The sequence below is a fragment of the Hyalella azteca genome, unplaced genomic scaffold, assembly GCF_000764305.2.
Source record: "Hyalella azteca isolate HAZT.00-mixed unplaced genomic scaffold, Hazt_2.0.2 contig1749, whole genome shotgun sequence".
In the NCBI taxonomy this organism is placed as follows: Eukaryota; Metazoa; Arthropoda; class Malacostraca; order Amphipoda; family Hyalellidae; genus Hyalella; species Hyalella azteca.
In genome coordinates this window covers 462,944-485,103 of record NW_025932050.1, presented here as the reverse complement: position 1 = coordinate 485,103, position 22,160 = coordinate 462,944, and the positions used below count along the sequence as shown (strand labels likewise).

The 22,160-nt window shown below is 37.9% G+C and overlaps 1 protein-coding gene across 2 annotated transcripts in view; it reads right to left on the bottom strand.

Moving 5' to 3' along the window:
- The window catches only part of LOC108672251 (protein abrupt), an 85,270-nt gene that overhangs the window by 37,359 nt on the left and 25,751 nt on the right, over positions 1-22,160 (bottom strand). The window lies entirely within an intron of this gene.

The window sequence follows — 22,160 nt, the reverse complement described above, 5'->3', positions numbered from 1 at the left end:
AAGATCGTAAGATTGACATTTTGAAATGAAACAGTCAGGCAGCCATTGAAGGCATTTGGAAGTGTTAAGTGGTCCAAGCTCGAAATCAGTCGTTGTCGGAGCGGCTCAGCGTTTAGTGTTCGTTGAAGTTATGTTATGGGAGGCAGCAACGCTCGGTATGAGCCATTGTAGCCGGTGTTATCGCCAGCCAAATGGCAACAGCGGTGGCGTTTGTTGGAGTCCAAGTCTTTGCGACGTCGATCGCCTCCCCTCGAGGCCAAGTGGCTGCCCGGCATGCTAGCGACGGCTCACTTGCGCGTCCATGATGTTAAACACTTTTATCTCATTATAATTCTCATATGATATACTTGAGCCATCTAAAGATATCGGCGTAAATAAAGTTTGGAGATGTCTAAGAATTACAGGCTCTTGAAAGGCATATGTTAACCTTTGGCTAATCAAAGAAATGGGTTAAGATGCTCCATGCGGTCTTTCTTGGTTAATTAAGTTATTAAGCTTGTTTAGTTCGTTGTTGAAGACGAACTTAGCTGCTACATCGAATTTTAAGATAACAGGAATCATCGAAGGAATACAATAATAAATGCACTATAGTGGGTTCTTACATGCTACCTGACGATTCAACGACGATTATATATATTCAATATATATTTTGTTTAACTTAAAATAAACTAGAAACTTTCAGACAATTTATAAAATATAATATGCATTCGATTCACAAACGGTACTCATACGCTGCCCACAATCTTCATAATTAGTTTCACAAAAGTATGTTTAGCAATGGCCGGCGTCTCCAGAATTCAATAACCAATGAGACAGTGCAAGCGTCGGTCACTCGGTCATTGCGTGTTTTGTGAAGGCGTTCAGCAGTGGTCATGTTTTTCGAGTGTGTTGTGACCGCGTCTAAAATCCCCGGATTCGGACGCCCAACCTTTGATCCTTCCCGCATATGCGGACCGTTCCCTGCATGCCGGTTTGGATATACTAAGCTTCTCTGCCAATGCTTCTCACAAGAATTTACATAATAATCATTGTTTCATAAAATTTCATCACTTTCTGTATTTCAATAAAACTTCTGAGGAAAATTAACCTCTTGAAAATGAAATTTTCTGCTGTGGTATATGAATGAGAAATTACTACGAATGTTCGTATACAGGTAATACATGCATATACTTATCTATGATTCGAAGTTTCTTGCATCCGTCGTCTGCAGAGAAATTGTAGCACATATTTAAAAGCCTATCGCAGCCGAAATTTGGTAGCTAATATTAAATTATTATTATTACTAAACACAATTTACTATTTTTGCCACAATTATTTATCTACGGTAAAATATGGCGATTTTTAGTTAAAGATTAAGCCAACTTTACCCTAAAGTCCCTGATCTGGTAATTGTTAGAGTGACAACAATTAAGTGGGCATCTAATCTATTAAGCTAGTGTCACCAGGTGCAGGATGAAGCGACGTTTCGTGCGGTAGGTTGCAATTATGCGCGATCAGAACCAAGGAGCACCAAGCCACTATAAGCTTCAGCAATTATCCCATCAAATCGCTGCAGGCTGGAGACACGTAAATAACCTTAGAGTGATTTGTTCAGACAAGACCAAATGTGCCGGTCAGAATACTGCACGAACACTTGCATATAAACAATCAAAAATGGATTTATAATGGACTAAATATGCCAGTCAAAATGAAAATAATATGTAAATATGGGTACTACTTTTGTATACGCAACCAAAAAAAAGCTCCTACCGAATTATCGAGTGGAAATTTACAGTTCGCTTTGGGGTTAATTTTAAAATAAAGCCTCATCTTAACTATATTTGTTCAAATCTATTTCGCCCGTTAACCAAGGCTTGAATTGGTAAGGATAGCTCTCTCATTAGGCTTTGTAGACTTCGCGAAGAAGACTACGTGATCTTCGATATTGTTCTTGTAAGCAATATCAAGAAATTATGCATGATATCATTTAAAATTATTTATACCTACCGCCATCTCAAAGCTCCAGTAGGATTTTCTCTTAGAGGTTCATAACAAGTGAAGCGATCATAACACTATTGTTAGTAATCACAATCATTAACATACGTCAAAGCCGACAAGTCATTGACGTACAAGAATAGATCTTGGATCTATAATCCTAGTTAATGAGAACTTGACGATGATTATCTTTGTTTACGACAGACATGAAGCTACAGGCAGTGTTCAAATTATGGAACTTTCATGCTATTGTTGAAGTCCTTCAAAGGTCGATGTTTGAATGTCGAAGACCAAAATCGCGTTAGACATGCGATCACAAATACGGCCTCCGCCGAATACAAGCCAGCTTTGACATTTCTCTATAGGGATTATCTAAACCTAGCCTCTGATGAGCGCATAAGCAAGTTAACCCTTTGCATCACTGACTAAAGAGTTAATGTCAAGATGATCTAACAACAGAAATTTGGTCTATAGCTTCGTAAAGAAAAAGTTTCCTTTTTTTTTTCGTAAGATTCTCAACTTAGAAGCCAAACTAAGGAACTAACTATTATAAATTTGGACCCCGCCACGACCCCCCATTATTCTAGAAAGTAAAGTATATATTTGTATTGATATTTCCTTGCGTACATTTTCATTGCAAAATAAATGTAAGCATTGAAATATCAATACGAATATAAACACACGAAAATGAAAAACAATAGGTTACGGAAAGTTAGAAGTAAACCCATGATATTATTATTGAGTGCATATTAATAGAGCAGCTGATTTGCGCCTCTCGCAAGGTGGATGTCAGTCTGCAGAGCGTCGAGGTTTCAATTTATTCAGTTTGTATTGGGTACAGGATGAAGTCAGTGACAGATATCTGTGCGCTACCTCAATATTCGCCCCATAAGTTAGTCTCTGTGACAGCAGCGTCATGCTGCCGAGCGCCGAAGGGACTCCGTGCTACGTCTATCATCCTTCGGATCCAACCTCGATACATTATTACCATGTGACCAAGACCGCGTAAAAACCACGACGAGTGTGACACGGGCATCATGCTGAGGCTGAAGTTTGTTAAGACGATATTTCGTCAGTATTTAGAATTTCCAAATCCTCTTGAGTTACTGCAGAGCGAATTCAATTAGATAATACACCATATTTATCACTGGGAATGTGTAAAGTTTGACGAAGACATCCAAGTCTAATGATAATGCCGGTAAATGCGTGGTATCGGCATCCTATCAACAGTTGAATGTTCATAATGCGGAGACCGTCAATTAGACGAGACGCCTGACGTTTGGCTAGAACCGTTGTTCATGATGAATTGATTTCAATGGAGAAACAACATAGAAACTTAGGGAATCTAGGTACGATGGGTGGAGTGACTCAATACAGAATTTTATAGGCGTCTCAAACAATTATTTAGCTCAAAAATTTCGAGCAGTATATGTTCAGTTAAACCAACCCTTGATTATCATTTTTCATGAATTGAACTCAGCTTAGTTACTTGTTTGGAATTCGTTATTCTAGGAAATTTAGGACGTTCAAAACCTGAAGCATTACGAATCCTTTTCGTATCTTACAGTTTCGTATTTTACAAATACGAAGCATTTTCGTAGCTTATGTGCTAACTTTGTGTTAATTTTATCACTTGCACGAATTAAATACTAACAGGCGATCCCGGCGTCGCGGAGGACGGTTAATCAGTTTTATATAAGAATAATTTCATCGAATCAACTTTCAGGTTAGAAAATTATTTTTAAACAGCAGTTATGTTAATTACGATTACAAATTAATTAAAAATGAATAAATAATACAACAATAATATAATAAATAAAATTTAACCCCATTCATTATACAAAATTAGTGAATACGGTATCCCTCATCCCATCAATAAATTTTGAATTGAAGAAATCTTTATGAAGAGAAAATTTTCAAAGCCTCTTGGCATAGGATTCTTGTTTATGTTCCGTTCTGAAGTTTGATAGAAATTTCCACAGAAAATTCACATGATTCAAACAAAAATATTCACTTTTTAGTGCAGCAACACACATTTGTTTTGCGATGCTTATCAGGATTTTCCGACTATAAATATGGTTTATTATAATCATTAATATTATTATTTTTATTAATAATACATATTATTATTATTGTTATTATTATAATTATTATAATTATTATTATTATTATTATTAATATTATTATTATTATTACTATTATTGTACTAAGCAGTATAATCATCTGAATCTTCTGACTTCTTCTATGTGAAGCAGCAGATTCATGATTCAAGTTGTGTGACGATGCGGTGAGTTTCTGTAGATGCGCGCCCATAACTTTTATAGTGCCTGTTGTACAGATTATATGAAGATTTTAAACATAACCGCAGGTTACTAACCGTCGTTAGTCAGGTTCGATAATTCCTGTGATTTTGGAACCCTGTTACTCCGAATCCCGTGAATAATAATACAATTTTTATTCACACCTCCCCCATTTCGTTCTTGCTTCAGAACAGGAGGAAAAATCCTTTCTTTTCCAATTAATTTAGATATATCAATTTATAAATCATATTGACCATTGAAATCATATATTATTGATCCAATTCTTTCCTTTCTATCTTCCAGTTCAGTCCTATTTTCCTACTAGAATTAAATTTCAGGTTGATTTAGTAGGATACCGACACAATAATTATATATATATATATATAATTATTACCGTGTATATACGCGCCCTTTAATAGAACCTATACATGTTAGCGACGCCAGGCTTCAAACTCGATCGCTCTAAAACACAAACTTAGATAAATAAATGTAAAATTACATGATATATAATAAACTACATGAATTGATTTCTCTTCTGCAAGTGTTATCAACGGAATTATGTTCAAATTCAGTACAGTTTTAAGGAATTGAAAGCTAAACTGCATCTATGCTGAGAAATAAAAACGATTAATTGCGAAAATTACCGTTTGCACGGTTACATAAGAAACGACCGTGCTTAAAGCTTTTGAGTGCAATATTATACGAATTATACAGAATAAATATGATGACATGAAAGCTTACAGACTTCTTCACAACACGGCTGACGTTCCAGCGTAACCCCCCTCCTCCTCCCTGATTTTGGTTCATTGCCAGCTCGAGTCTCTGTCGCCGATGGAATTTCAGATCCAGGATGCAAGATATGCGTTTGTAAATATTAATGAATCATAAGACTTGGAATGAGTACAGCATCGAGGCTCGCGAGATTGTACTCCAAATGCTAATGCCTGTCTGCAGAGGTTGCCTGGGGCGGACAGTCTTGGAACAGCTGGAATTTTAATCGTTAACGATGGGAATCAAAGCATACGAAGGCGGCGCGAGAATGCGAGCCTCTCTGACACCTCGAGGCCAATAAATACATTTTTTGGCCGTCGAAGGGCCCGGTGTATGGAAGTGATTCTCGGGAGCTGAAATTGCCTTCCTTAATGCGCACTTCAACGGGCTTGTTATGAGGGTCACGTACAAATAGACTTGCATCAGCGCTTATATTTATTTAAAGATTTCTGGTGTAAAGTTAAACATTTAACTGTTTTAGCACATGTTTGAAGGTAAAGCAATACAACGCTAATGTTCCATAACGTCAAAAAACACTACAAGTCGTAATGCCAAAGGTTGATGTTATTAATTTTTTTACTTGAATACTTTCTTGTATTCTAGTTCACAAACTTTAATTTGATTTGAATTTATCCAAGGATTCATTGAGTTAGGTTTGAAATCTTTAAAATATAATTTAGTGTATAAAGAATTTGCATTACTTGTGTAGAAATTCGATGCGACTTTTATTATAGGAATTATGATATTCATGTCCGAAGCCCTTGCGTCAGTATTCAATCAGTGCACGAGTTGCTAGTATAATAACAAGGAATATTTTCTTGTTTACTGATAAAAATAAAATAAAATAAGAGTTCATACATTACAATTGCAAGAAAAATTACCAGCAGACAATATAATTCTAAAAAATGTATCCACCTTTAGGAAATGAACAAGCATGAAGATAAAAATTTGTATCGCGATCTTCCAAAAGAGCTGAGTAGAAATAACTGGCGGAAAAAGTTTATTTCGGGAGGAAGTCAAAGGGACACGGAAGGGAAGGTACGGGATCTTGTCACATCTATTCATCCCAGAAGGATTTTGCTTCACTAAAATGTCGTGAAGTCCGAACCTAGCAAGATGTAGGAAGTCCTCGCCGTGCCGTTGCAGCCCAGGAGTAGGTAGGCATTTCATCAGTCGAGTCAGTCTATCAGTTAAAGTCTGGCACTCGGCTTGTGTGGCGCTGTCACCAGGATTTATTTTAGCTTAAGAAGGGCAAGAAATATTTATACGGGGCGGCCCGACATTGCTTCCTCCGAGTTTTCATTATGAAGCTTTCCTTGTACATTTGGACGTTGATGTTCATCAGGAGCCGTAAATTTAGACGTCCATTCATGATTTTGGTCGCAATAAGGTGCTTGGTGCAGGCGACCGCCGCCTCAGCTGGGAGGGCTCGCGGCTCCGAAAAAATTTGCTAAAATTGTTAACTTCTGATGGATCAATTGACATCAATTCAGAACAGTGAACGAAAATTTTTAAAACGGTTAAAAGCCTGGCAATTTTATATAAATTATATAAAATCTACGAACTCACCAAATTGAAAAACTTACAAATTTCCTGTTAATATTTCATGAAACCAGCCGTGAGCTACGTGAAACTTAAAACTTGGCTCCCAAATTAACATTGAAGCACGATTAAAATGCATCACAACATTTAAATTACAATATAAATAATGTCTGTAAGTTTATTCTTTGCGCTTCATATAACAAATGACGTAAGATCAGCACTTAAATGTGGTTTAACGCGCATAAATCTGCTGCAAAATGAAACTTATACCTGTTTTTGCAGTATTTTGAAGGCAAAGCATTACAAAGCTTGGCTTCTAAGTCACAAAAGGACAATTCAAGTCGCAATGCAAGCAGCTATAGCGGCGCCGGCGTCGCATTGCCGTTCAAGTCGGCCCAGCCGTGGAGTGACAGTTCTTGTAAATATACGGCGCCCCCGACAGTCAGGTCTATCAGGACCCAAACTTGCTGCGACCTACTGTCAACTGGGCTCCTAAATTTTCCTTCAAGTAAACGCCAAGAAGCCTTAAAAGAGAACCATTGCAGCCAGAAGAAGGGACACCGTGTGTAAATGGACCTGGGAAATGCGCTGCAGATGAAATTTGCAGTTAAACTCGTACGGTTTAATCGTTTAGGGATTGCAAGAAAATTGTAACCACGAGGTTGATGAGCATAATAAAATAATTACCCTTCATCCAAAATTTTCAAATTTTAAGTCTGATTTGTAATTTTTCAGATAAGTGAATTTTGCTAATAATAGTTTCTAACATAAATAGGTTGCAAACATTGAAAAACCAATCAAAAATTTCAAAAATTAGATTCAAATTTAATAAAATCATTTGCAATAAAAAATGCCACGCAGATATTTCTTCAAGTTAAGAAGTTATAGAAATCAGAAAATGAGAACCAAAGGTGAGAGGTTCAGTGATAGGAGCCTCTTCAATTTCTTCTTGAAGGTGCCCTCATAAATTTCCATTTTAGGGGAGTAGCTCCCCAAACCTTTCAATACTTTACCCATTCATATTAATATCTGTCCAAAGAACAACTTCCTTTCGTGCGAGTACAACAATGCATGGACTTATACAGCAGCTCATTCTGTTTCAATTTGCTATCTTATCGTCACGATAGTTTACCCAGAATCTGATGTCTCGGACTCTCAGGCACCTACATCAAAAACTCAAACAGATTCTATGTTCACAATTTCAAGAGATTTAGAGTATGGTTTTTTCCCTGGAATCAGGTAGTTATAGTTCTTAGGAAGAATAATACTGGAATTTTTATCGTCGCTTGCTCTCAAGCCGTGAGTTTTTCCCCATGAAGTTCCATTTGAATGACTGCCGATTGTTGAGAGAGGCAAAGTTTTAAGTGATTAGAGCCAAGAATGTTGAAGTGCCTTCGAGAAAGCCGGCGTGCGGAGCGAGAGGTAAAACTGCAAAATGCATTCCTTAGCAGCCAGCCTAAAATAAATGGAAGCTTCGGCGTTTCAATGTGTATAGATACATCCTTACAAGACCCTTGGGTAATATTTTATCTACGTATTTTCGTACAATAATTATTGAAACCTTCAATTCGAAATCCTGTAACGGTCAGAGTTGACAGCATATGTAATGGAAAAAACTGATGAAACTTGGATAAGCTAATCTCTTGCACACGTCATCAGAAACCCAGTTTAGCTTTTAGAATAAGTTTGAATGTGAAGGGGAAACTATTTATACTCGAAAGTTTGTAAGTTTTCAGTCCAAATTTCAAAGTCAAAAGGTGAACGCAGCTTTTGTATCTCATTTGCTTGGTAACACCAAATTTCAAAAACAAACAAAGCAAATTCAAAGTGCCTAAGCGGAGATAGAATCCGACATGCAGAGATGACATCTGGATGGGCCAAGAGAAGCTTTCGCCTAGTGTTGTGGAAATATCCTCCAATTCCGGTAAGATAATTGCCAGCCATCTTTGCCACGACAGTGATTGGGGGCGATGCGCCACCTGGCGGCGCCATCGTTGCGTCTCAGAGGCGCATCTGCCTAGCTCTTGTCTTTGCATATTCTATCTCGACGTGCAGAGTGTGTTCTCCGCCGACGTTGAAATATACATTATTGAGGAGCTACGATACAATCGTGCATAAATGCATCGAACTGTGACGGTTGGGAAATTCATCTAGCCATAGATAATTACCCGCGTAAAATTCAGAATGGTGATACTGTGTAATATTGTTAGTGAAAGGTAATGACGCTAAGATCCGAAATCTAAGTATCGATATTTACGAACGAAGTATTAAGAAATATTAGATCGATATTTACGAACTAATTTATCATTGTAAACAGAAGATTAACGATACCAAGCATTCGAGAATTCTATCAATCTTCCTTTTTTTTCTAACGACTCGGCCTCTGATGTCCTTGGTATCACACCTTGGCATGATTCAAAATCCAAATAAAATTTTATACCGGTGATGATACAACAAATCAGCATTGGTGGAAATCTTTACGACTCATCGTCTTATATTAGCGGAAGCAATATGTCCTCTCTAACGAGGTCAGAGGCCATTAGACGAACTTCAGACGTCGCACCGAAATCTTGGTTCTATCTGAGGCTGTTGTAGAGACCGGCGCGCGGCATCTACGGACAACTCATGCGGTGACAAGTGGACCAAATCCGCATCTCAGAGCCTGCTAAGAATTCCGGAAATCCTTCAAGGAGGCAGAATCGGTAATTGAACCATTAATTCCTGCGCTGGGTTCATCCATACACCAACGTCTTTCCTGTTCTTATACTAGGCCGGTTTGGCTCGATGGATGAGCCTCTTTGTCCCGTGAGATGCTACGGCGATCACATGCTCGAATCATTCCACATCCATTCTTGACGTGAAATTCATTGGCTATCTCTAGTTTCCTCTGAAATCGTTGTTCATTTAATATGTAAGAGCTGAAGGTTTACGCATTTATCTTGCGGTTATACGAGTAATGCCATTAGTGCAACAGTACATATGTTATGATGAAAACATGCAAACGTTAATTTTTCTTTCATGAACGAGTTTGAGTTCGCTCTTCTAGCGGTAAAATAACCACAGACGAGTTTAAAAGAACACGAGCTGAGTTTAATATTATACAACAACCTTCGAACTGAAATTATTTGAGAGAGAGCGCTTATGCCTAATTGAATCTGGATTTGTGATGCAATTCGATCAGAACTTACCGCCCGTATTAATTGGCTTTGGAAAGTACATGTTTTGTTGTGAAAGATACAAGATCATGTAAATTAATAGATTTAGAGGAATTAAATAGTTGAAAATTTTAAAAAAGGTTATTTAAATCTTTGATACACTATTACGTTCCTTAATTCATCAGATTCAATTCAGTCTCAGCCCGGGAGCGCAATAGGGCGGGCGGGCTAATCTTCGGACAAACTTTCAGGACATGCGAGCTTCTGCTCAGGCCATTTGTAAGTGTCTTACTAGGCCCAGGATAAGACGAGATGAACATTTGGGGCTCCGCGTCACTCATAACGGATATTCAGAAGAACCCTAATAAAGAAGTGTGGATGATCGTGGGCGTATATTCTTGATGCATATCGCGCGTTCTGCCATACAAATTTCCACGCGATACCACGACAAATTTCCTCACGATACTGCGACAAATTTCCCAAGCAAAAGCGACCCGAGTGACTCTGCTTAGCGCGTTTCTTTGTTGCACTTGATCGCCTCATAAATTCACTGGAGAAGCCTCTGATGATGGTATCAGGTTTGATGCGTCCCTTAAAGGACGTCGCCGACTACTGGAAGTCTCCCCAACGCACTATAACAATATTCCCGAGATGCTCCAGTAAAGTTTGAATCAACGTACAAGGAATGGTGCTTCTTATTTGGAGTCTTTTTGCCGGCGCTCATTCCAAGATATGGATCTACACAAAGTATCGTTGCAGATAAAGCGCCAAGAAAGCTTATGATCGTGGGTGTTGTTGAAGACCATCTTGACGTCTCCGAAGACTCCCTTATCGTCCGTGAGAGCGTCGGATGAAGCTCGGCAAAGGGACCCACAATATCGCAGATGCTAGGGCCAGCACTCATGCTATTCACATGCTGTTGCCTTTTTAGCACAATTCCTTACCACAATAAACCCATCCGGCAACTGGAGCGTGGTTGACAGCTAGTGAGGCTGCCAGGACGTATTTTGTAGCCCTCTTTCCCTCGTGATGAAGATACACCGAGCCGACCACCGCCTCCCCGCAACCTAACTTTGCCCGGAAAACAGCCCAGTGCTCGCAAAAGACCACAAATTGATAGCCATACTATGCGGCTACCGTTGCTGCTGTTGTGATCATCCACGGAGATAATTTGGCCCGGCGTGCATTATGAATTTCTCGGAAAATAATGAATGCTGCTCAGAGTACCAACAGAGCATAATGTTCATGCACAAAGTCCCATAGATCAAGTTATTACAGATTAAGGGCAAAATATGTGAACAGTGTGATTAAGCTAAAACATGGTTTCACAGTAATTATTGGAAAGGGGTACTATAGAGAAACATGATTTCTTTTATACTCATAGTCATACTGTATTAGTGTGAGAAACAGTATGTCCTCACATCAAGCATATATATTATGGGCATACCACGCACCACATTCAAGGCTTCTTTACTCGCGACTAGACCAATAGCGCACTAACCACGCACATGCCACACATGCATCATGAACATCAAGCAGCTTCAAGACTCTAACAAATACTATACACGGAAATATTCTAGTATTATACACAACACATTTGAACAAGACCACACGCCTAGTGCCGCACCACCGGAAGAGGAGCAATCCGCTCGGACGTGCTAGCGTGAGAAACGAGCGCTCGCAGGCAGGCAGGAGATGTAGGAGAAGCCGTGCATAATTTATCATCATCCTAAGACCAGCCGTCAGTAGGAACTTCAAGTCTAAAACACAGCACGTTGCCGTACTAATGCTTGCTGCAGCGCTCATGTGACGCGTGCGACCTTAGCGCCGCTGTGGTCCTGCGTCATTGCAGCGCGATTATCGTGCATCATCGAGACAACCGTTACCATTGCGCACCATCGAGATACCATCGGTAACTAGCATCACCAATTACCATTGCGCACCATCGAGATACCATCGGTAACTAGCATCACCAATTACCACTGCGCACCATCGAGATACCATCGGTATCGCGCATCACCAATTACCATTACGCACCATCGAAATACCATCGGTAACGAGCATCACCAATTACCATCGCGCACCATCGAGATACCATCGGTATTGCGCATCACCAATTACCACTGCGCACCATCGAGATACCATCGCTAACGCGCATCATCAATTACCATCGCGCACCATCGACATACCATCGCTAACGCGCATCATCAATTACCATTGCGCACCATCGACATACCATCGCTAACGCGCATCATCAATTACCATTGCGCACCCCGTTTTCATTTTGAAGAAGGGAGTACACATACTGAACGCGATATCAATTAATAATGGCAGCAAAATTTCAGAGTTGAAACTAGGATAATATACATACAATTAGTTTTTAAATGAATAGTAATTGAAACATGGAATTAAAATTCACGGTCCATGTTCCCTAAAGAATTAAAATGAAAAGTTACCGTAATACAAAGTTGTTATTGTTGATTGTTTAATCAACACTAAATCAGTATACAATTAAGGCAAAAAATATATCGATACCATAAAAAAAGTTCTCAGATTGTATCTTAGTAATATAAAACAAAATTCAAAGACGTTACACAGTCTGCAGGGTGCGCAACGCCTTCGCACTCAAGAAGCAGGAACAATGCAATACAGAACTCGTCTTAGTATAGCGGAGCTTGCTTCCATAAACTCATCTAGAGGCAGCCAATAGGCGATTATGATGCAAATCACCGCCGGCCCAGAGAGGCAATCGCATCTCGGCCACTTGTTATTAATACTGAAGTCAGGGCCGGATTGTTAGGCCTTAACACTAATGTTATTCTCCTCAATAACGGACGGTGCTACTCTGGATACTCGAATTACTTCAAGTCTTGAGGACATCATCACGAATAGAAGCTCTAACAACAGCGAATGACAGACAATTGGTTAGTGGAACCATTCCTGGTTCGTGTTTGTTGGTTCAAAACATTTCGTGTGAAAATAATTGACATCACTGTAAGAAAATTTAATTCATAGAAACATATCTATAGTCATATAACCATCATGTCCAGAGTTTATTGAAAAATTTTAAGAAGAAATAATCGGTGTTTAAGCTGATACATAATCTACTTGGTCTATATTTTTTTTTATTTCATCATGTGAAATAATGTGATGAATAATAAAATCTAGCAAACAACCTATACAGGAACCAAAAATGAAAATGTTGTCAAATAGAGACGATCAATTGGAAATCGTGAAGGTAAGTTTATAGTTGTAACTGTCATTATTATTATCGACCAGGGGGGGTGCACTCGAAACAATTGAATGTACGAAACAATTGAATGTTAATTGAATGTATTATTGCATCAGTTGAATTTTCATGTCATCAACAACGAACGTTTTCTATTGAGTAGAACTCGCTTCTTTATGCATGTGTTCAGCAAGCCGAGGTCGATATCGCCTCTGCAAAGCCCCATCGCCGATTGATTGCTCGGAAATAACACCGGCACGCACTTGTGCTGCTCCAGTCTTGCCACTTTTATTCTAAACTGCAGTGTAAATGGACAGTGCAGAGATTTATAAACAGAGCCCAGACTTGAAAAATGTTCTTTTTTTCTCTGAAGCGCCCAAGAATATTGGTAAATATTTATGAGGATTTGCTTTGATTTGTTCAGCGTTGTTCGTCTAAAATTTACGAAATTAATACAAATATTTTTGTGATAAAAAATTCCCTATTTCTCCATGCAAAAGTAGATGTAGAATAAAATAACTGAGACTTTTTTTCTGACCCTTTTTTCTTTTTGTCACCAATAACCTGACAGAAAATTTCTGAGTCAAAATGAGTTTTTTAATGGGAATTTTTATAGAATAGAATTTATGCTGGATCATCCACTTTATTTAGATGCTGCATCATCCTTTTAATACCAAGTGGGAATCATGCACCAATTCCAGCAAAGATTCTTTGACGCGTTCGTGAACCATCAGTGCTTAATTCAAATTTCATTCGCAACCCTCATTAAATTACTGCTGTATCTTGAACTAAATTTTGATTAACTAAGCCGCCCGCATCGATACAGCAGCAGAGTCGTGTCGCAATGTCCACGTACTCGCTCAAAGCGGACAGTAATTCCAACCTAGAATTCCGTCCGTAGAAACAAGTCCACTAGCAAATAATTCTTGCATCCATGGGTTATAAACGACCGAAAGTCGGAGGAACGCTCCAGCCAAGGCCTAAGTCCACTAATTACCCGATGTTCGTGATAGATTAATGGCATACGCGACATGCAAATAGGCAGTGCTGATCGGTCTTGTGACGTGCCGTTCATGTAAGAAAGTCTACGGGGAAATGATGATTGATTTCAGTTACTCGTTAAAGGATGAAGTTGTCCACGGTGCTCTGAAATAGGTTCTCTCGAGCCGGACAGTGACGCGCAAACCTGGCTGACATGCAAACGAAATCACGATGTTACCATTCCCGTTCATCGCCAGCAACTGACTGCATCATCTTGAAAAAGTTTTGATCGGATATCGTGTTGGTTGCTCAATGCAGCAGTTTTATAAAAACATCAGAAACTCTGCAGATCGAAGACTGACGATAGATTGACATGTCATCGTAGTGTCTCATGAATTCTGTGCATAAAAATACTTTTAATATAATCTTTAACAAATCATTGCACTTATTTCCGCTGGATATGTTTCGATAAGGCATCATACAGAAGCAAATTGCTCGATACATTTGTAATTGTAAATCGTTATAATAGTGACCGCCCCAGCAATCCAAGTCCAGCCGATGTAGAGGTCACCGTATGCTCGATACGTCACAATCATGTATTTTTTGCCAATTGCTGACAGTGTCTTCGGACATTTTTAACATCACTCCGATACATGTTTTTTTTATCTCAGATGCATGTATCCAAAATTTATGTAATATCCAAAATTTCTGTGATATCCAAAATTATGTAATCCAATAGTTTAACCTGAATATTTTCGATTTCTTTGAGATACTAATTTGTTCAGTGAGGTATCTGAAATAAATAAAAACTCACTCATAAATATCGACAGAATCCGATCTCATTATTAAGAAAACATTAGGCATTCCACTGAAAATTTAGGACCAATCAAACATGGCAACAAAATGCGTGTTGGCTTTAAACGATCACGTTGTTCCTAATCCGGAAAATCCCGTCACTATGTGGTGAAGAGATGATCACAAAAATGTGAAAAATGAGTCAATTAATATGGAACATTGACGTAAATCGTGGCGTTTCGTCCTAAAAATTAAAGCTGACTGTTAATAATATATTTTTTTTCTTGATTCGTCGTAACAAACATGGGACACAGAGATTATTTTACTGCATAAGTTTTACCAGTCGCCGCATTGTTTAGGTCAGTTGTAGGGAACCTAATTAGCAGATCAAGTCAGATGCGTCACGTGAATTTACAAGATGAGATTTTTGTAATATGTAATTTTTAACGAGTTTTTAATTCATTATTTCTATCACTGCAACCTTCCTTTAGTGCGGGGAGTGGTTCGCTGTTTGTGGTGTTTTGTAAACCATTGCACAAATGTGTTTTAGTTGTTGATTAAACCAGTTACAAGCCATGCATAAATGAATGTATTCGATTAATTTCACAATACTTCCAAATAATTGGCCAGTTTGAAGATTTTTAACGTGTAAAAAATTTAAAATCTGAAGTTACATTAACTCTAAAATTTTCATCCGCTGTGCCGTGTGAGACCGTTTCGAATATCTCAGTAACAGCTCTAAAGTGGTTTTAAGCTCGGAAAAAGCAGACAAAAAAATTGTACCTGATTAGTACCTGATTAAAAGTTCACGCCCATTTAATCACAACTTAACTATTCTCATTTATTTTTTGTTAATTCAACAGAACCTATGATTGCCCAATATAATTGGGTGAAGCTGCTTCAGCGTGAGTTTTCTTCGAAAGCTGCTTCAAATTAACTTCAGAGAACATATTTTTAATATGTAAAAATTAATGGAATGTTAACCTTCGCCTCCGCAGTCGTAATTGCAGCACCGACAACCGAGATGCTTTCCATGTGATGGCAATTTTTGACTAAAACCAAGACGCAAAAGTCCCCAGAAAAGGCGATGTCAGTATGAGTTCATAAACTTTAATTTTTTCATCTTTAATCTTGGGTGACTGACTTGGAGAGCAGGAAAGATTAAAGGGTATTAAATATTGGAGAGACTGTAGTGTTTGTGAAGCCATTACCACCGGAGGACGCCGAAGACTTTCGCACTCATAGAGGCGAAGTTTCTGCAGCGATGACGGCTTCATTCGGATGAGCTCGCAAAGCCTCGCGTATTGCTTGATAAGAACAATTTTTTAGATAGTCAGTAAGAACCATACATTGACAGCAGTGTCCTGAAGGATTTATACTGATACGCTATTATTTTCAACAAAAATCAAAATTAGTGATATTATATAATATTATTTCCTATATTTGGTATAAAAATATTGCTTTAATTGCAAAATTGAAATTAGGTAGCAAAAGTTCTTAGATATCTTGAAGATGCAGTGCGATGACGAGTACGATTAAATGAATGGAGTATAAATTTAAAATAATATCGTTCTGTAACATAAACTCAATGACTGATTTTGATATTGGAAAGTCAGTAAAACCACATTCCCATCAACACGTTGATGAAGATGTTGCTTAGATTTTTGGGTAATCCTGTTGAAAAAACTGATTTGAAATGAATATTCTATAGACATCGGAATAAATATTATGGTCCTTGCAATATGGATATCAATATCAATATTGATCAAAATTAATTTTTTTCTGTATAAAACTTTAGTTCATATACTTTCATTCAGATTAAAACCAATTTTTTCGTGACAATGAATAGCATCGAAGAGCGATTACTTATTCACAAACATTTTCCATACATTTTTTATCAGCATCAATTCAATGAGCATTTAGTTTGGAAGATTATGATAAGGAAACCAAATTCAATCATTTATTAAATATTTCAAATCTGAAGTTAATAGAGACATATAAATATTACACATGCAGGATCTCTTTTAATAGAATTATCTTGCGGGTAAGATTTTATTCATTCAAATATTTTAATATTGGCTAGATCAGTCGCCATTTTTGTTTAATATAAGATTTACTCTCCAATTTTCACAAAATTCATGACAGCAATAAAATATTTTCAGTTATTTAAATACAGGTTGAAGGAGAAATATTGTCATAATTTTATGCGAGATTCAATTTGAAAGAAATGATCATCAAAAAAAGTCTGATTGTTATAGGCACCAACATGGAAACTTCTTTTGCGCTCAGGGACGAAGAGCCACGATCGCGCCGGACACGCACTCGTGGCGCAGAAAAAAAGAACGACTCGCCAGCAGCTTGAACTCCATTAATTCAATTCAAATTTTGGAAAAAATTTTCAGGAGTAAAGCCGTCACTTCCTTGATTTTTTAAGGCAATTTTATGAACGTGGGAGCTTTAGAGGGCAGAGCCGGCCTCTCGCGAAGGCCGGTCACTTCGACTTGTCCATTATCTTTGCTAAAAAATCTCTATAAATAATGCAGCTTCCATTCCATTGTTCCATTTGGCTATTTTTACGTACGTCTCAGGCCGTGTATGACTTTTTGCTGCCGAAGCAGATTCTTTGCTTCTGAAGGTTCTTTTCTTTCGGAGTGGGGCTTTTTGGAGCGATCTCCGATAGACCGTTGATAGGTTTACATGGTTTGAGTAAGGGGGAAGGAGAGGCGATCTCGTTCAAAAGATTTTAAACCAGTCCGGTGTGCAACGACGCTAAAGTTTCTTCTGCTAACTTGATAATTTCCTTGTTAAATTGCATATAAAGAACTAATTCATTGTCAGCAATATAAATTTTGACCAAAAATGCCGCGCAAGTGAAACACATGCAGCAGAACGATGATTTGAAAAATGACATGTCAAACCTACAGTGGGATGCGGCGTCACCAGAATCGAGCTTAAGACGAAGAATTCACACACGCGTTTGTCGCAGAACGCGCGGCGGATCGTGAAGGATGTTTTCGCAGAGTTTTGAATGTAAATGCATAGCTCGGGCGCACAAATCACAGTGTGTAGGCATAAATCTGAAGCCCGTGACACAGAAGTAATGGCTGAAATTTGCATGCGGGCCAGAGTGTCGACTGCCGCGAAGAGCCTTGACAGTGTTTTTAGTACCGAGTTTGGGCTAGCATTATAATACGTGGCTGGGATACAAAGTTACGAAGCCCTGTCGTTACCGACGGTACAACTTGGCTTTGGCTCGGTTTTGCTGGCGTACTCGTCGGAAAATGTGCGCGCTGAGGATATGTTTGAAGAACAAAAACAGTAATCGCTGTGGTTGAGATGCAAAAAATCTTACATATTCTTTACTTTACACCCAAATTTAAAGCCAATCACAAAATTATGAGCCAACGAAACTTTCAAAAGTATAATTTTTTTGTACAAGCAGAGGAGAAATGAGTTACATTTCACACGTAATTGGAATAGTTCTAAAACAATTATTCGTTATTTTCATGCAATTTTTAAGAAAATACGATAATTGTTATCGCTCCACTGTGCATAATAAATTACTTCCCAACATCGAAATAAACGTTGAATGAAATGAAATGATTGGAGTGGAATAATGTCTTCAAACATAAATTTTGATACCTCAAATATTTTATTTTGGGGATGTCATTTAAAAATAAAATATAGTGATCGTAAAATGATTAAAGCTAGTCGTCTTGCGGTGAATTACTATTATAACTCGCTTCAACAATTGTATGGATTGCCAGGCCACGTTGCTAAAACTCTCATGTACAAAAAGGATCATGAAGTACTTGTCTCAATTGCTATCCTACTCAACACTCGCATCTGCATGGAGTTCAGCAGCGGCCTCGGCCGTGGAGGAAGGAAGGTCCAATAAGTCGCCGGTCGCGAGCGCCGCTGCCTGAGGCCGGCACGCCGTGGTCGGACTGCAACGCTGCGGCCGATGAGGCACGTGTAACACCGAACACAATATTCGTTCCTCAGCCACCGAATATTATTCCTACAAATCTATTACAAACAGCAGCTATGCTGAACTGGAAAATGTTATATCTGCATACGGAAAGGTAAATACATTAGTGCGTAACTGTTGCATGGCAATAATGAATGATGGTCTTTAAACTATAAAAACTTTTGCGCAAATGAAACATGTGAGTAATTACCTAAAACTAACATCATAAATGCATCATTTTCGATGAAAACGAATCAAGTTCATGTAAAAATCTTTTAATAGAAACATACATTCACCAAACCTTCATTAGTTATGCTAATTCAATTTAATTTATTACAATACCAAAACAAAATGGAGCAACACAGCACAAAACTCAATTTCGAATTTAAATACGTAACATTAGAAAATTTTCACCTGCAAACTCATTGGATCGAATAAATGAAAACAGAAGATGCCTCACGCGATCTTTAAATCCAGGGAGCGGCGAAGCAGTTGCGAATTTTAATGAGAAGTGAATGAGTACAAATGATTTTATCGATCGCATGAACGGAGTTGGGATGAGGTTATCCATTATAGATTACATGCCCTTAAACAAGAGCGAGTAAAGGTTGAGTTGCGCTCAACTGAACTCTGTGCTGTGAATGATTGATACATTAAAGAAAGCTTTCATGAAATAATTCATAAGATAATGATGTTTATAACTACTGGTTTAATGACGTTATGCAAGTTCCGTAAACTCCAAACGCTATTTGAAGTTGAGAGCTACACATATTCGAATTATTATATGTGATATTGCATTTCCCTTTCAAGAGAGATACGGAAATAGGTTGCTAGTAGACAAGATAATTTTTTTTCGTCATAAACGGTCATAGAGTTACGCACATGTTGCTGCAAAATAACAACAAGGCGGAAAGACTGATTTAAATAAAGGAGAAGAAGTATGCATGAATCGAACATGATAACCAATTGCTGAAGAATAGTCATAAAATCTGAGTTGATGTATGTACGATTTTTTAGATGCTCCATTCGAATGATACATTTCAGTGAGCCCTTCATTCCGACTGTCAAACCGAAGTGAAATCTACGGGAAGGATGCATATTGTTACACTACAAAGAAGCATAAATGCCTCGCCTCTACCTTGCACGTACAAGGCATATATTAACAAGCAACTAAACAGCACTTTTAAAAGTAGTAAAACTTTTGATGAGAATGCACAGGCAGAATTTTTCCTTGAAGAAAAGAGCACTTCATATTGCACGCGTACTATGTCTTTTATTCGAACAAACAGAACAGTTTTGCGCGGCGGCTCACTCCGAGTTACCGCAAGTAAATGTTTGTCGAGAACAAATCTGCAAATTGTCCCCTCCGGCATGGACAGCTCGAATATGACTACAGTTTGGTATAAAGTTTTCTCATTTAGTAAACGTTAGTTAGAATTGCAGCGTCGCACAACAAGCGCGCAACTGCGACGCTGATGCAGTGCTGCGGCCTATCGCAGGCACCAGAATTTGTTATGCACAATTTCAGACAGAACGGAAACAAATTCCGGTTGTTCCTAGAACCCTGTATATGGTTTTTGTTATTAAATATTTCTTAATACACACTTGATGTCAGAAAACATATTTTTTGCAGATTTTTCAACAACTCAGGAAATTCTGTCCTACTTGGGAAAATATTTTTGTGGAGAAGTTAAGCAGATGAATCTGTATGCTTTTTTAGCTATCATGATAAATAGATTAAGGTTATTTTTTCAGCTGCACGAATCAGGCAACTTTACGCAAGATATGAAATAATAATTTGGGATAAAAAATCTCGATGCTAATTTAGATCATGAATCACAATGCTAAAACATTGCTCTATTAAGAATAGTCGATAAAACAGTAGTGAAGAATTAGACGAATCAAGGAGAAAAAGGGAGAGAGAGTAAACGTATATAAAAATCATTATTGCGTACGCGACGAAAAATTGAAGTCACTAACGAAGTTTTGAGAATTTAGAATTCCGATTGAACAAAGTTTATTCGAAACAGTTTACGATATGAAGCCAGTGCAGACTTTGAGCTAAAATAAAAAATCTGCGGACAAAATTTTCATGTTAATCAACTTAGGAGGCCATATTTAAAAAAAATGCAACGACCAGGATCGCGTTTCAGGAAATAATTAGAATATTTGCGAGAAAAGTAGAATTTATTGACGAAATTGGTTGTGACGAAATTGATTATAACCAACGCTCGAAGAATCGTTTGAAAAAACTGATTTATATATTTCAGTCAGTGAAAAAAATTCATGTCAGCGTCGCGGAAGCGAAACCAGTCAGGCTGCTGTACATTGAAATCATTAGCCTCGATGAACAGCGGGCAAAATATAATATACATCTACATATCATAACTTAGATGAAATAATTCATGGTTTCATGCAACTTGCGACAGTTGCTCAAAATATTCCCCACCAACCGCCTTTATATTTGACTTAAAAATGAAAATTTCAGCCGGAGTATTACAAATGATTTTGAAAATTTTGATTTTTTTATATTACGAAGACATTACTTCATAGAAGAGTTCACGTGTCTATTTTCAACGGGGATTTAAAAACAAAGGTTAAATGTTAACAAACAAGAACTCAAAATAGATCTTGCTTGTTATAAAAAATTTTATACTGAATCGGGCAAGAATTTATCACACAGATTATTTGCAGGGGCGACAGGATTTCATCGTAAATTTACATTATTCTTTATTCACACAGGAGCACACAAAAATTCATAACAAGAGAATATCGAAAATTTGGAGAAAAAATACAAAAAGTTTTTTTTGTGAATGCCCATAAGCTAAAAAGCTTCACAGGGGACATAGGCGGTATTACTCTCAATAGAACTATGGCATATAATGATGATGGGATCAGTTAATAGGGTACAGAAAGTGACTGAAGTAAAAACATACTGATAAACTAGCCTCTAAAAAAACTGATACGAGAATAACTAGCATGGCGACTAAAAATGAACATGACAAAGGCAATAACAACCTTACCTAAAAGACAGATACAACTAAGACGAAAAGTTAAAACAACGTTGACTAACAGTGGCCATACATAAATTCATCCTCAGTGGCGATAAATTCAACCTTACTCGATTTTATAACTCGGATTTGATAAAGAATAAACAGGAAGATATTCATTCTTGAGCTGAATGAATATCTTCGAACGACTCGAAAACTTTCAGTTGACGGAATAACAATGATGGTTATTTGCTGTACATAAGCAGGCAAAATACTCTACGCGTGTTGCTCACTCCCGTTAAGCATTGACCAAAGTAATGTACCGAAAGCGCATGTTAAAACCATTCAAATTTACCGCTGAAAGCCACCAAGTCAATCATTACAATGGCGATAACAAAATCAACTCAGCGTATATAGAGCACAAAAACGAATTTATAAATCTCGGACATGCGC